Consider the following 15,834-nt stretch of genomic DNA (forward strand, 5'->3'; position numbering starts at 1 on the left):
TTAGGCCCAGTGAGTCCCACCCATGGCTCTTGAGTCAGCCTGGGGTGAGGCCAAGCAGCCACAGGGTGCTGACACAGGGCCAACAGGCAAAGGAGAAGGAAAACCACCATCCAGAGGGCTGGGGTCAGGCTCTCCTGAGGTGAACAGTGCAATAAATACCCGGTGTGAATGGCTGGCCCTGCCTATGGATGAGAAAACAGAGATGGAAGTCTCATCTCTGAGTAGCTATCTTGAGTCTAGGGCCAAAACTAGCCTGTAGGCTATTAATAAAGAAATGTGCCCTTTCCTGATTTAGTTAAAACTTTAAAGGTCCTCCAATTCCCCGGTATCCTCTTCACAGGATGCTCCACTACCACCTTGAAGACTATGACCTCAGTGATCTAAGAATCTCCTACTTGTTCCTACCTCTGAGAGGTTCTATAACATTCCAGGATCACCACACTAGGGATGAAGTCTTAAATGTTTATCGATGCTGCTGGGTGCCAGTGCCTCATGCCTGTCATCCCAGATACTCAGGAGGTTGAGATCTGAGGACTGTGGTTCAGAGCTAGCCCAGGCAGGAAAGTCTATGAGACTCTTTATCTCCAATTAACCACCAAAAAGCCGGAAGTGGAACTGTAGCTTACGTGTGGAACTCTAGCCATGAGGAGGGAAAAAAAAAGCTCAAGCACAGTGCCCAGGCCCTGAGTTCAAGTCCAACACTAGAACCAACACTCATACACATACACATGGGCATACACATGTCTATGGAGAGCATTTAAGACCAAAACTAGGATACAACTTCTGCCTGATTTTCTTGTAACTACATAGTTTACAAATTAACCTGGCATCAAATTGTCTCTCATAGTTTAGTAAGACCAAAATCCTCAGGCTACTGCAGCAAATATGCCTGTGAGAATACCAGCGCCTTCTGTGAGTGTTCAGCAGGAAAGAGGGGTCTGAAGGACCACTAGATCCTTGAATGACTAGGGAAGCCTGCCTTTTCTAATGCTGAAGTTCCCTGGGGGACTCATGTTTCAATCCCTTTAGAAGTGATGAGAGCCAAAGCTCAGGATTGAGACTGAGAGCTAAGAAGAAATGAAATTGAGAATTTTAAAAGGCTGAGTGGTAATTAATCCTTGAGAGTTTTGGTGTGCTCCTAGCTTGCTCTCTCTTTAAATTTTTTATTTGGTTACTTGATATTATATTGTGCTTATTCATATAGTTTTTAATAAAATGTTTTCTTAAAATATTTGGAGGGGGGCTGGGAGTTTGGCCTAGTGATAGAGTGCTTGCCTAGCATGTACAAAGACCTGGGTTCGATTCCTTGGTACCAGAAGTGGTGATGTGGCTCAACTGGTAGAGCTCTAGCCTTGAGAAAACCCAAGGACAGTGCTCAGGCCCTGAGCTCAAGCCCAGGACTGGCAAAAAAAAAATGGGAACAATTTTTTGAATCTTTGGGAATAGAAAGCTACACTTTACCTCAAAGGCGAAGCTTTGTCAACTACAGAAGCATCATGACCTCAGGTACCCCTTAGTGGAAACTACTAGAATTGCAAACAAAGTTTCTAGGAGGAAAAGCAAGCTGCCAGTTAGCCTGCCATACCTGCTTTGCTGGAAGGCTAGAAATATTACAGCTCCCAATAGTGACCCTTAGTTTTTTATGTGTTAATCACTGATATACAAACACTTCCAGAAATGGAATAAATACTATGTTACATACATAACAAATGTTATTTTTCAAATATTGGTAGATGTTGCAATATATTTTACTAATATATCACCTAGGCAAGCCTCAAAATTCAGTCACTTTTGTTGGTAGGAATCTACCTGTTGATGGATTATGAAAACATATTTACTGTCATGTAAAGTTTCTCTTAATCAATGTCACATTCAGAATGGCTGGGAACTTGGCTTTTAGGAAAGCTGTCAGTTTTTAAAATAATCAAACACCAGTACAGGCCACCCTAGGTACTGATCCCAAGCTACTGCGTAGATTAAGCTCCCCCCACTCCCAAGGCCTATGTATTAAGGACTTGAACACCAGGAAAGAGATGATGGCATTGGGAGATAGTAGAATCTTTAAAAGGTGGGGCCAATGGAAGGTCTTTAGGTTATTGAAGGTGTACTATTGAAAGAAATTACAGGGTTGTTTTGTTTTTGTTTTTACTTTTTTTTCTTTTTCTTTCTTTTTTTCCTGTTGGTTGTGGGGCTTGAACTCTGGGCCTAGGCACTGTCCCTGAGCTCTTCAGCTCAAAGTGTGCAATCTTACCACTTGAGCCACAGCACCACTTTCAGTTGAGGATCAAAGTTCAAAGCCAGCCCAGGCACTAAAGTCCATGAGACTCTTATCCCCAGTTAACCACTAGAAAGCCAGAAATGGTGCTGTGGTTCAAGAGGTAGGGCAGTAGCCTTGAGCTGAAGAGCTCAGGGGCAGCACCCAGATCCAGAGTCCAAGCCCCAAAACAGACCAAAAAAAAGTCTCAGGAACTTTAGTGCCTAGGCTGGCTTTTTTCTTTTTTGAAGATGTGTATTTTATTGTTTGTAAATGATATGTAAATCATGTCAATTTTTAAAAGGCAAAAGATAAGCAACAACAAAAGCAGGAGGAAGTGAGAATAAAAAAACAAATCTCCTGGAGATGGGAAGACAAACTGAGCTTCCTGTCAGCCAAAGCTACAAAGGAAACATGACTAGTACCTAACTCCTGGTGCAGAAATTTCTGAAGCCCTAAACTGTGATGCTTACAATGTTCCTAAGACCATCTCTGTATTTAACATATTACCAGGCTGGCTTTGAAGCTCAATCCTCAGATCTCAGCCTCCTGAGGAGCTAGGATTACAGGTGTGAGCCACTGGCACCTGGCTGAGCTTACAGATTCTATTCTCTACTTTGCTTTCTGGTTCTGAAGTGACCAGGTTTGTTCAGTCACATGCCCCCTCATCACTGCCATGAGCCACCCCTACCAGGCTTTAAAAGTCTTGGGTTGATCCCTGACGAGCCAAATCTCAGGTATTCATTCCAGTGGTGCCACGCTGACTAACACAGCCACCTTGAAGAAACCCCAATTTTGGTTGACAATGAGAAGCCTGAACTGCAACTTCTTACCAAAGACTTTTTGTCCACTAGAAGAGCAAAGAACTGTTGTAATACCAACATGCTATTACAACAGAAGTGTTTATTCAGGAGCTGGGGAGAAACAAGAGCAGATGATGTTTGGGAAGTATTTGCTCCTTCAGTCAATCATGCTGCCACATGACCAGCAGTTCATCTGGGATCACTTGACGAGACAGAAGACTTGAGACACCGCTATATGCTTGGGCCCCTCGCCTAGTGTCAAGCCAGGATCTGAACAACAGACCCTGGGCCTCTAAGCCACCTCCTAACATCTCAGCCCCACATAGATCTTGCCCTGCTAGGGACAGGGAAGTCACTTTCACCTCCTTGAAACAAAGATTATAATTCCTAATTTTAATTCGAGGGCTAATACTCAGTGATATAAAAGTATTCTTTAAGTACCTAATGGTGCTATTACACAGAGAATACTCAGCTCCTTTCTCCTACTCCACGTTTTCTCCTCCCAGACTAGAGTCACTTAACTGTCACTCCTTCAGAAAGTGAGGATGGTCTTAGCAGCTAGTGCTAATGGTGCACTTCAGTGTGGTTTAAGTGTGTCCCCCACACCTTCCTGTACCAGGGGTGTGGTCCTGTGCACTGTCATGGAGGTGGAAGAACCGTTAAGAGCCAGAATGAGTGGAAAGTGATTCAGTCATTGGGGCACCACCCTCAGAAGGGATTAAAGTAGTTCTTAAGGGACCCTAGTTAGTTTACATTAAGAGTGGGTTGTTGCTGGGCACCGTGGCTCATGCCTGTAATCCTAGCTACTCAGGAGGCTGAGATTTGAGGATCACGGTTCAAAGCCAGCCCAGTACCACAAGACTCTTATCTCCAATTAACCATAGAAAATCAGAAGTGGTGCTGAGGCTCAAGGGGTAGGGCGGTAGCCTTGAGCTGAAGAGCTCAGGGACAGTGCCCAGGCCCAGAGTCCAAGCCCCACAATCAACAATAACAACAACAACAAAAAGAATGGCACATGCCTTGCTTGCACAACTTTACCACCTTAGCAATACCCTGAGTCTAAATTTTTGCCTGTTAGCTGAATATGAAGTCTCATGACATCTTTCTGAAACCCTCCAGGTTTTGGCCTCCTGAGTAACTAGGATTAGAGGGGCAGGCCACTGGGGCTGAAGGAGTTTTTACTGCCAGGACACAGTTCTAAACCAGGTGTAACGTTCAAGAGCGCTCACTGTGTGCAACAAATAACAAATAAGGTAGGTGATAAAATGTCGACATGAACATGGTCCAGCATAAGAAGTGGAGACCCTGGGAATGCTGTGAGCCCTATTATTGAGCAAGTCTGTTTACAAATATACCTAGCTACATCCCACTGTGCCATATACTCTTGGCTTTCTCTGCAAGTACCAGGAGCATCATACTTGATGCATTAGTGGCATCAAGATATAAAATGCTGTACCTTATCTATAAATATAAAATCTGAATTTTACTCCCTGTGTTAAGATAAAGCATGTTTGTGTTCATGGATGCTAGTGACTCACACCTATAGTCCGGCCTTCTAAGGAGGCTGAGAATCCTGGTTCAAAGCCAGCCTACGAGATATCTCTTGTTATCCAGCAAACATCTGGAAGTAAAGCTCTCAATCCTCTCTTCAGCTGGGATTGGGAAGAGAGCCAGGAACCTTAGCTATTTCATGAAAGTTGATAAAAGGTTTTCACTATTTATTGCAGTACCATGTCCTCTTGCAAAAAAAAAAAGTGGGTTGTTATTAAAACAAAAACAAAGTGAATCTAGCTCTGGCTTCCTGCCTCACCATGTTCTCTGTCACTCATACCTGTACCCCTACCACAATGACTCCCACGTTGTGACAGTCAGAAAATCGTCACTACAGCCTAGCAGATACCAGCACCATGCTCTCAAATCTCCAGACTAGTGCACTAAATCATTCTCATTTCTTTACCTTGACTCAGAGATTTTTTTTTTTTACACCAACAGAAAATGGACTAAGACAAATGCTCACTCTGGGCCTGGCATGATATGAAGCACCTCACAGGCGCTATTTCCCCATCTCACCACATGACAACCCTAGAAGGCAGCACTAATCCAGATCCCCATTTTCAAATAGGGAACAACCCCCCTGAGAGCTCCAAAGCTGGAGAATGTGAGAGGCTGGACGTCCAGTTTAGATCCACTAGAAGCAGATGAGACCTCCAGTGTGTGATACACATACACACACTGCAGCAGAGTTCTGCCTGGCTCCCACCCAAAGCCTTCCATCCCATTCCTACTGCTCTCACCTTACAAGGACAAGTGTCCAGTGCCCCATATCCCAAATATAACAACATCTCCAACACTGTCCAGTGTTGAGACACATTTATAACTGTCATTTCCACACAAACTAAAGCCCTAGAAGGCAGACACCTTATGGAATGTGGGAGGATAGCAACCCAAGGCTTCACCCAAAGCCACTCAAACAGCAAGGGATCAAACAGGGTGTGGTCAGGGTTGGGTCAGCCCCACCCTCCTGTCAAAGCTGGGAGAGGCCGGGAGAGACAGGAGGATCTTGGCTACACCCTGGTCTGAGGGTTTAATATGAGTGGGAGCTCCTCCTACAGATCAAATCTCCTCTAGCCCTGTACAACCAACATGTCATATAATAATCTGCCCAAGAGCCATTCACTTGCATTAAATGAAACACAGGAAGGGTTGTTTCCAAGTCCTGCGTGTGCAAAGCCCTGGGTTCCATCCCCAGGACATAAAGGGGGAAGGTGAAGGACAGGAGAGAGGGAAGAGGGAGCAGGGCCAGACAGGTGAGTCTGCTCTGTCTCTAATCACTTCTACTTTCTCTTAAAAGAAAAAAAAATGCATGTTTATGCGTACAGGTTTTCTGGCTGGGCCTTGCTAAAAGCTGTAGCCCCTCAGGACTTATGCCCAGCAGGGGAATTCCCATTCCTTCCTTCCTCCCTCCACGTTCCCAAGACACTTTGGTCCAGGCCTGAGGGGTGACACTTACTGATGAGAGTCAAAACAATATGACCATCAGGGAGGTGGCTGACGCTTCCCCAATTGCCTGCATGCCCAACCTCTGGCTGTGCTCTGGGCTTTGGAACACCATCTTCCCCCCTTCCCCAGCAATGTTTCCCCCTGAATAATCCAATCACTTCCTAGAGAGGGCAGGGGACGTGGCTCAGAACTACACAGACACCTGAATTCACAAGAACTGCACACAAAGCCGTTTAAAAGAAATGTTAATCAACTGGTGTTCAATTATGACTCATGAAAAGGATTGGTTATTAACTCTGCAGTATGTTAAGTCCTGCTCCCACTCACATCTGATAATGGAGGGCTTACCACCACAAAAGGGTAAAGGGAGCAAAGGCTTCTCTGACTTTGAGATAAAAGAGCTGGACACTCCCCTCAAGGCTCATGCACCTGTTGTCTGAGGCAGGCTCTTGGGGGTCTGATTTCCCAACACTTGGCTTATGTACAAGGTAAGTCTGTGGGAACTATTTGCACATGGCTTCACCTTGTTTATAAAGCTCAAGCTAGAAGCTTCCAATCAGACATCTCAGAAAGAGCAAAGAGGAATTCAGGACTCATGTCACGAGGCGTCTCCTTGTAGGCATGGTGGTAGTGGAGGTCCCAGACCCTGATCTACAACTCTGTAAATTCTGAATGACACATAGCACCCTCTGTAAGGCAGATACAGAAAGCTAATGATTGCATGGAGCCAACAACCACTTCCTGAAGGGCCAGCTCTACACTGTTGTTCCAGGGTCCCTCATGCCTATCTGGCCTGTTTCCAACAGTTCTGTCCACCCTGAATTTCCTACCTTAAATTCTTTTCTATTTACACTAGTCAGAATGTATCCTGAATAGCACAAATGCTATTAACTAAAATGCATGAAATCTCAATAAACAAAGAACGTTGGTACAGAAATACTGTTTCAGCTAGGAAGGAGAAGTCTTGTTATATACACAGCAAAAATTCTAGTTCAGAGACACTACTTGGAAGGAACTGGCCAGAGAAATGTGCACAGAAGCACAAAGATGTCGTTGTTGAGCTGCTACTAAATAATGAAAAGGTAAAATTGATCTTGGATGAAGAAATTGAGACCCATCCATATAATTCCCCTGGCCACAAGAACTATACAGAGGAAAACCAATAATCATGTGGAAAAGAGATGCAACATGTACTATTAGGTTTGAAAAAGCAGCCCACCAAACAACAAAGTCACTACCACTTTTCAGTAAGTACAACCCTGCCTCATACCTGCAGGTGATTGGCTGAAAAACCCCTCCACCCCACTGATATAAAAATCTGCGGATGCTCGGGTCTCTTGTATAATAACAGGGTGTTTTTTTCATAGAGCCTACACACATCCTCCCAAACCTGAAATCATCTCTGGATTAGTTGTAATACCTACCCAATGTAAATGCTATGTAAATAGTTATCATACTGCATTGTTTAGGAAACAGTGAAGGGAAATTGTCTGTACATGCTCAGTACAGCTTTTTTCCAGAGATTTTCAATCTGCAGCTGGTTGAATCCACAGATGCAGAACCCACAACTATGAAGAATGGACTGACTACGCATCTTCACAGTGCACACATGGCTGCTCAGGGTAGCACAGACAGGTGTTTGAAAGGATGTACCCCAAAATGTTATCAGCCCACCCACTTCTGTTCAGTCCTAGGTTCTGCTTGATGGTAGAGACCATCAGTTCTGCTTATACCTGGCCCTGTGCCACACAAGAGAGCAGCCAAAGAGCAGACCAAACAGAAATGAGCCAAACCACAAGTCTGGTTGGAGCCCCAGTTGGTAGACGGCTCCCTGTTCGATGAAGATTTTGCTCATTTCTAGGCCTTCCCTGCCTGCTGGCCTGGCCAGGTCCATCCTCAGGTGGCTCCTCCCCTTTATAAGGTGCTCCTGAGATGTCTCGGAGCTCATGCAAGCACTCCATCATCTGTGTTCTAGAACCTGGTACCAGGTAAGCCTCACTACCATGCTACCTCATCTCAAAGACCTGTCTTTGCTCACAAAGGAAAAAGGTCTCACTGGCTAACCTTAAGGTACAAGATAACACTAGTCAAGCACCAGAAAAATTTTAAAACACATGGGTTTGTGTATTTGCATGGCATTTTCACCTGAAGGCATGCTGGAAGCATTAGTATGAGGGTCTAAGGAACTGATTTTCAATAGAGTGTGTGCAGCTAGCATACAGCAATTGCCCTAAACCATACAGAATTTGGGTCCTGTGGAAATGATCAGTCTAGAGAGTGTGACTCAAAACCATATGGAGAAGAGTGATTCAAACTTGTTCAGCTGAATCTCACCCTTTGTCCCCCTGGCCTCCATGGGCAGTTAGCACTAAGTTATAAACCATCCACACAGAAGAACCTACAAAAAAGTCCCTGACTTCACCCCTTTAGGAGTATTCAAGTAAGATCACAGTACCTCAAGCCTAGAACACTGTAAGGAGTTGAGCAACAACCAGACCAAGTACAGCTAAAATTTGAGACTGCTTGCGTAAGACTCAAAGCAGCAAACACATCTGCTTCACAGATGAACATCCTTCCAGGGTTACGTCCCTCTCCTAAAGAGCCAAGAGCAGATGTCAGCCCTGAGCCCAGTTTAGCACCAGCACCTGAAGTGCGTGTGAGCAAGCTCCACACACCTCTCTACAGATCTACATCTGCTCCCAGAAGTGCCCAGGCACCTCGGCTCACCCATCTCCATGGAGCATTTGTTTTCCCAAATCTACCCAATCTGAAAACCAATTCTGAAAAACAAATTTAAGGTCAATCCTTAATATCCATTTGTTGTACTGGTTGCAAACATTCCACTCAGAGGAAATGCAATGGAAGAGTCTCAAAAAGACCTGTTAAATGCCGGCAAATATATACTAAGTAAAGTGTATATGAAGTGTTTACATACATGGGACAGAACAGAGGAGCGCAGTGAACACTAAATATACCCAAGGCAACTATGCAGCAAATGTACAGAAAAGGTACTGAATGAATATTCATATGCATCAGATAAAATATATAAAAGGAACTTAACAAGCAGTCAGAATTTGCTTACACGTTGGTGACACTTGTTCTGCTCCTCTAAGCTCAAGGATGCTCTTCAGGCTCACAGGTAAGGGAGGTCTATAGATTTTGTCTGAAGTTTGTGTGCATGTGTGTCCGTGCAACGCACCACTCACATGTGACCCAGCTACTAGCATTTCAAGTCTGGTCCTTGGAACCACATATTGTGGGGAAAGAATAATGATGCAGAGATGGGGCATGGGAGTGCTTTGTACTCTGGGGTACAGATGTAGATGATGCCCTCGTCCCCAGCTTCCTGCCCTACCCTCGCTTACCTACCCCATCCCAGAACACTACATGATTTAAACTGCATCAAGGTGGCTTCTCACATGACTTCTAGCACCAGCCCTGCTCGGGACATTCAGTAGCACAATTGTGCCCACTTTCCATACCGGTGGACTATGGAACTTTTATGTGGCTTTTTGGTACTTTGCAGGGGCTCTAACATGGAATTGTAATGAATGCCTTTCTCCGTCTTATAAGACAGATAATGGAAGAGTAATGCTTACAAATAATTAATGAAGCATCTTCTGTGCCATTCAGTACCTTATATAATATGTATGTGTCTCTGTGTGTGAGAAAGAGAGAGACAGAGAGACAGAGAGACAGAGAGACAGAGGGAAGAGAATGGAGATTCCATCTCCAGTTAAGTGGGAAAATGTTGGACTGTGAGCATGGCTCAGCAGTACAGCACCAATCAAGCAAACAAGCCAAATGAACATTAAGCAAAACCCTATTCTTCATCCCACATTCGGAGCATATCTTTCTAGACTACTTAAGAACTGTGCACAACACAGCTAATGGTTTCAGGAGCCTCCCACAGACATGAGAATTTAGGGGCAGAAACCATGGAGACCTCAGAGGTGAGCACAAATATTTCTGAAAGTTCTTAGAGGGCAAACACTTTAAAACCAATCCCCTACACTACAGCTAGGAAAAGGTCTGAGTGGTAAATAACTTTCCATTCCTCACTTTCCAAAAAGATCTTTCGTAACTTCTTTTCAGATGCCTTAATCATGAGAAAAATATTTGATCTTGTTTCCTCACAGGGATCTTTTGGGGAACATTGTCTGAACCTCTAGGAGGCTGACCCGGGTGAGGAGGGGCCTGGAGACACAGCCACCTCTATGCCTGCGCTTCCCACAGACTTGTTGCTACATTTGCTGAGCGCTGACATGGCATTTGCTGTTGGAGAGCCACTGCGCTCAGGATGATAGGCTAGAACATTTATAGAGCAATATAGAGAATGTGGGGGAAACTTCTCAGAATCATAAATGTGTCTTCCTAAGGACCCTTAACCTGACCTCATAGTTTGACATTCTTTTTCAGATGCAGAGATATAAGCACAACAGGATTCAATGAGAGTTCATCAGATTTCTGTTCAGTTCAGGGAAAATGAAAGGTGGTTTCCAGGGTGGCTGACCCTGTAACCTACCTACAGATGACCGTTACTACAGCAATGTGTTCAGGTGCCTGTCTAGACACTGAGAGATGAGTGTACCCCCAGCAAAGCATACCACCGACAGACACAAGGAGCTGATCCTGGCAGGCCTGTTTCCTACTAGGCAGTCCTCACCCATCCACATCCAGAAGGTTGAGTTTTAATATAATTTCAAGTCCCACAAACCTCCCCCAAAAGCTTTCCCTGACCATTTCCCTTTCAAAACCCAGCATGAGCTGCACAAGAATAAAATCCAGGGCTTGAGTAGACAGCTCCAGATCGGATCCATCTGCCTAAAGCATGCAGAGGAGAACCATGTCTTGGGCTTTTCTGCCTTTTTCTACTCTTGCACAAAATGCCAAGCACACCGTGGATGGTGGTGAGGATGCAGCAGCTGCAGCAATGCCAGGAGTGATGGGTGGGAAGACAGTAATCCAACCAGAAGTAGCTGGCTGAGCTGGGCTCAAGAGATGTGCAAGCAGAAAGCCATTCTCATCTCCCTCTCTACACCTTCAAGCAGGTCTTTCACTTGTGTCTTCCCAGCTCTTGGCTGAAATATCCAGCAGATCCTACAGCTCTTCCACGGTGATTCAGGGAATAAAATGTCAGGTGCACAAGACCCATGTGGAGCCTCCCTGGAAATATGGAAATGAGGCAGGAAGGGACTTTTTTTTTCCTAGTATGTTCCTCCCTGCCTCCTTCCCACTCCACTTGAGTGTCCAGTTCCTCCAAGGACAGGGGAGGGAGGCAGTCAGTACAGACTTTTTTTCTGAAGGGTCTGCACTCTTTTTGTGATCACTGTCCCTGAGCTCCTTTGGCTCGAGGCCAGTGCTCTTCCAGTTCAACCACAGAGCCTTTTCGGGCTTTTTTCCAAATAGTTTATAAGAGATGAGTCCTATAGACTTTTCTGACTGTGCTGGCTTCTAACTATAATCCTCAAATCACAGGCTCCTGAGTAGCTAGGAATATAGGCATGAGCCACAGATACCTAGCTAAAAAATAATTTTTAAATTCTTATTCTTGGGCAGTACTAGAGTTAGAACTCAGTGCTTTGTACTTGCCAGGCAGGCAATTTACCATAAAGCCATGCCCCCATCCTTTCTGTGTTAATCTTTTTTGAATAAGGTTTTGCTTACTATTTATCCTTCCCACATAGCTTGGATATGACAGTGACGTACCACCGTGCCCAACCTTTATTGGTTGAGATGGGATCTTGCAGGTTGTTTGACCGTGCTGGCAATAAAGTGCCATCCTCTCCATCTCTGCTTCCTGAGTGACTAGGATTACACAGGTGCCAACCACCACATCTGGCACATTAATTATGGGGTACGTATTTCTATATATATGTGTATATATACAATATATAAGAAATGATCAAATCAGAGCAATTAGCATATCTACCACCTCAAGCATTTATGATTTGTGTTGAGAACACTCAAAATCCTTTCAGCCATTTTGAAATATACAACAAATGATTATCTACAGTTACCCAACTGTGCTATAAAACCCCAGAATTTATTCTTCTTACATGAACTATTCGAATTGCCTTTTATATATCAATGGTAAAGTCTGAAGTCTGGGCCTAGAGCTCCCACACTAAGCCACAGAGAGGTCAGGAGATATAACCTAAGAAACCTTCCTGACTCATAGGTGGACAAAGTACTCTGGTCTCTGGGGAGAGAAAAACTGGGACCCTTACCACTTTGTACATAACCTGGAGGAAAAGGGGGGGGGGAATAAAGGCCCATGAGGGAGGAGTTGTTTGGGGAAGTGCTATATACATGGGGAAGTCTTATCTAGTTTTCTATAGAGAGTGCTGAGAAGCGATGGCTCAGAATGACAGAAATGGTTCCAAATGGCAAAACAGCAACCTAGTTTGGGTCCCCATCTCTACACAGCTTCTCAGCTGCTTGAGCGGGAACTTGAGGAATCTCAGAGGGAGGGGGCCTGAGGGCCAATACAGTCCGCAGCTAACTCTCACTCCAGTGACCACCTAGGTGGGAACTTGAGCAGGAGGCATGGGGCACAAATCGGCTTGTGGTGACTGAAATATTACTTGAATTAGGTTCAAGACATACAGAATTATAAGCTAAGACTGAATATAACTAAAGAAAGGGAATACCATATCCCTCCATAATAAACCCTTGGCAGGAAACATCTCTACACTGTTTCAAACACTTGAGTAGCATCTACATGTGTTCAAGCAGTATTTTTAACACTGTCTGGGCTAAGCACCAGAGGAGAAGAAGCAAGTGGTCATAAGCTTGCCAAGTCAAACTCACACCTGATAGGCCATCACAGAAAACTTACCCTTCGAGAGTCTCTCATTTTAGATGAAAGCATTTCTGAGAGTCGGCTGGCTGTCTTAGTCCATCTGGGCCATTATAACAAAATACTATAAGCTGGGTAGCTTATAAACAACAAAAAGTTATTGCTCACAGCTCTGCAAAGTGTGAGATGCAGGTATCAGTAGATTTGGTATCTGGCCGGATTCCCAGGTGGTACCTTCTCCTTGTGGCCCCACAGAGCCAAAGGAGGGAAGAGGCAACCTCCACTATCTCCATTCGTGGAGACCTTAATCCCTTGTAGCCTAAACACCTCTATATGGGAGGTTAGTGTTTCAAAGTGAGAACCCAGGGAGGACACAAACATTCAGACCATAGGACTAGTATTACCTCCACTTCCCTGAATGACAAACTGACTCAATTGGACTTGGTGATGAGTTTAAATGGCCAAGCTAGATAGTGGTAGCAACAGAAGAGCCACCTTGTGAGCCATGGTGCTTGATAACAGCCAGCCACAATAGGCTAGCTGTGAGATGCCATGGGCTACACATTTCTGAGAGTGGAGAAAGCTTGCCTGGAGAGATTAAGGAATTTACCTTGAACAGCAAATCCAGAATAAAGATGAGGCAGGTACAAAATCTGAGACTACCCAAATGTTTCTATACCCATTTTAAAGCATCAAAATGAATACAAAAACCCATGGTGTACAAAATACATGTTTTGGGTTTTGTGTGTGTGTGTGTGTGTGTGTGTGTGTGTGTGCAAGTACTTGTTCTTGCAGTCTCACTTAATTATTTCTGCTCAAGCCTGATGCTCTACCACTTACGCCAAACCTCCACTTCTAGCTTTTAGGTGGTTAATTAAAGAATTTCATAGACTTTTCTGCCCTGGCTGGCTTTGAACCTGCATCCTCAGATCTCTGCCTCTTAGGGCTATAGGTATGAGCTACCAATGCTCCCAGATCTTTAATTTTTACATAAAGACAGGATGGGCATTACTGGCTTTTTCCCCTCTTGCCTGGTGCTCCAATAGGGATCAATCCCAACGCAGGGACCCCGATACCACCCCATTTTATAACCTGCAGGGAGCGGCCCTCAGTCACCCTGGATGGGTGCCTGCATGACTGAATACCAAGGAGGAATTTATTCCCAGGTGAACAGATTCAACCACAGGCCTGCGTTTAGGTACATGGAATTGAGCTTGCTGGCTCTGGCCAAAGAAGTTCAAGATAGTTGGGGAGGTGCGAGGTAGTCTCCGAAGGGACCACACAGCTGTGTCCCCGCACTAGGTTTTCCTGGCTCAAAATTAGGTGTTCAGTGGCGACACAATGCCAGCTGTCCACCTGTACCCAAATCCAATTCACACGGTCCCCGTCACTCGTATTTCAAAAGCCAATGCTGGCTCCTTCGATTAACTAGTGAAGCTCGATCACAGGTGAACCTCCCTCCTATAAAAGCCTAGCCTTTAAGGGGCTGCTAAATGTTTGTTGCAAATCCGAAGCCCTCAAGGCGACTTGTAGGAAAAAAGTCCAAACTTCTTAACCCATTCCATGAAGCATCAGGCTGTGTCCATTATTTTCCATCCTCTACCGCCTTTAATGACAAGCACAAACACCCCCTATCCCCCAAATTTTAAGTCCGGAGAGTCTCCCCCCTCCGTTTATCCTCAGCGTGTTGAACGGCTCAGCTTCGCCTCACAATTCAAAGTTAAATTCGGCCAAGTGAGCAGAGGGAAACTTCGGGCACTTGCGCGCCGGCTCCTCCCGGCCCCAGCAGCCCGGCCAGCCGGCGGACGCGGGGGCCGCGGGGGTGGCGCGGCCGCCCATCCGGAAAGGTCCGGGGCTCCGTGAGGGGGGCCCGCCGCCCTCGCGCCCACGCCCCGCATCCGGGAGCGACTCGGGGACCGCGTCGCCCCCGGCCCAGGTCCCCCGCGCCGCCCCGCTCCTCGCGCCCAGCGGGCACGAGTGTTCCGACCATCCCAGGTACCTGCACCGGAGCGTGGCCGGGCTCGCCGGGACGCGCGGGGAAGGGCGCCGCGTCCGGGATGGGGGGGGTGGCAGGCCGGGGCTGCTCCCGCCCGGGGGTGCGCGCGACCCCCGCCCGCTGCCTCGGGGACGGGCGCGGCGACGCAGCAGGTGGTCGTCCGGCGCGGGGCCGGCCGGGGGTCTTCGGTCGGAGAGTTGACGAGGGCAGGAGCGCGACCCTCCTCCGGCAAGCGACAGCCGCCCCGGCCCTGCGCTCGGCGCGCGCTCCCGGATCCCGAGCCCCCAGCGCCGGCTGGGTTCGGCTGCGCTCGGCTCGGCGGGCGGGGGCGGACGCCGCGCTGCTCCGCTCGGCTCCCGGCCGCCGCGCGCGCCTCCCCCGCGGTGCGCGGCGCCCGCCGCCGCCGCCGCCGCCTCCTCCGCCCCGCGAGGCCGCGGCGGGCCGGGACCTGGAGGGAGGGGGTGGCGGGGGAGGGGGAGGACGGCGGTGCGCGCTCGCGAGACCCCGGCCCACCCGCCGGCCCGGCCCGCCCGCACGGCGGCGCTGTGGGACCCCGAGCCCCTCCCGCCCCTCCCTACCCAAGGCCCGGGAGCCTCCCCGAGACCCCCGGCCCGGCGGCGCCTCCCCGGGAGCCGGCGCTCACGACCCCGGGCACCGCGCGCGCTCGGGGGACTCCGTCCGACCCCAGCGCCACCTCGCTCGGCCCCGGGGCCTGAGTGGCCCCGCGGCGCTTGGACCGGGGCGCCCAGCTCTGCCTTGCGCACCCTGGCCCGCCGCCCACCCCCGGCGGGGAGGAAGGAAGTGTGCGTTGGAATGAAAGTAAAAGTTTTGTTGTTGTTGTTGTTGTCGTTGTCGCTGTTGTTGTGACCCCGTAGGTCCCGAGCGCCTGCGGGCTACTGGGGAAGCTGCCGCCCATCCGAAGGTGGATCACGGAGGTGACAAGCGAGCGTGGGGAGAGGCGGGCCGGGACGTCTCGGCC

The 15,834-nt window shown here is 47.5% G+C and overlaps 1 protein-coding gene across 2 annotated transcripts in view; it reads right to left on the minus strand.

Moving 5' to 3' along the window:
* Cracdl (CRACD like) overlaps window positions 1-15,148 on the minus strand; it is a 126,549-nt gene extending 111,401 nt beyond the window's left edge. The window contains exon 1 of one of the 2 annotated variants that reach the window (XM_090336486.1): window positions 14,859-15,148. The gene's annotated coding sequence lies outside the window, so the exon portion shown is untranslated. Of the gene's footprint in view, window positions 1-12,898; window positions 12,935-14,858 lie in introns of those variants that run through there. The other variant, XM_090336487.1, reaches the window with a different exon arrangement.
* Between the last annotated feature and the right edge of the window lie 686 nt (window positions 15,149-15,834).

This window comes from Megascapheus bottae, chromosome 7, assembly GCF_031878675.1.
Source record: "Megascapheus bottae isolate mThoBot1 chromosome 7, mThoBot2.hap1, whole genome shotgun sequence".
Classification (NCBI taxonomy): Eukaryota; Metazoa; Chordata; class Mammalia; order Rodentia; family Geomyidae; genus Megascapheus; species Megascapheus bottae.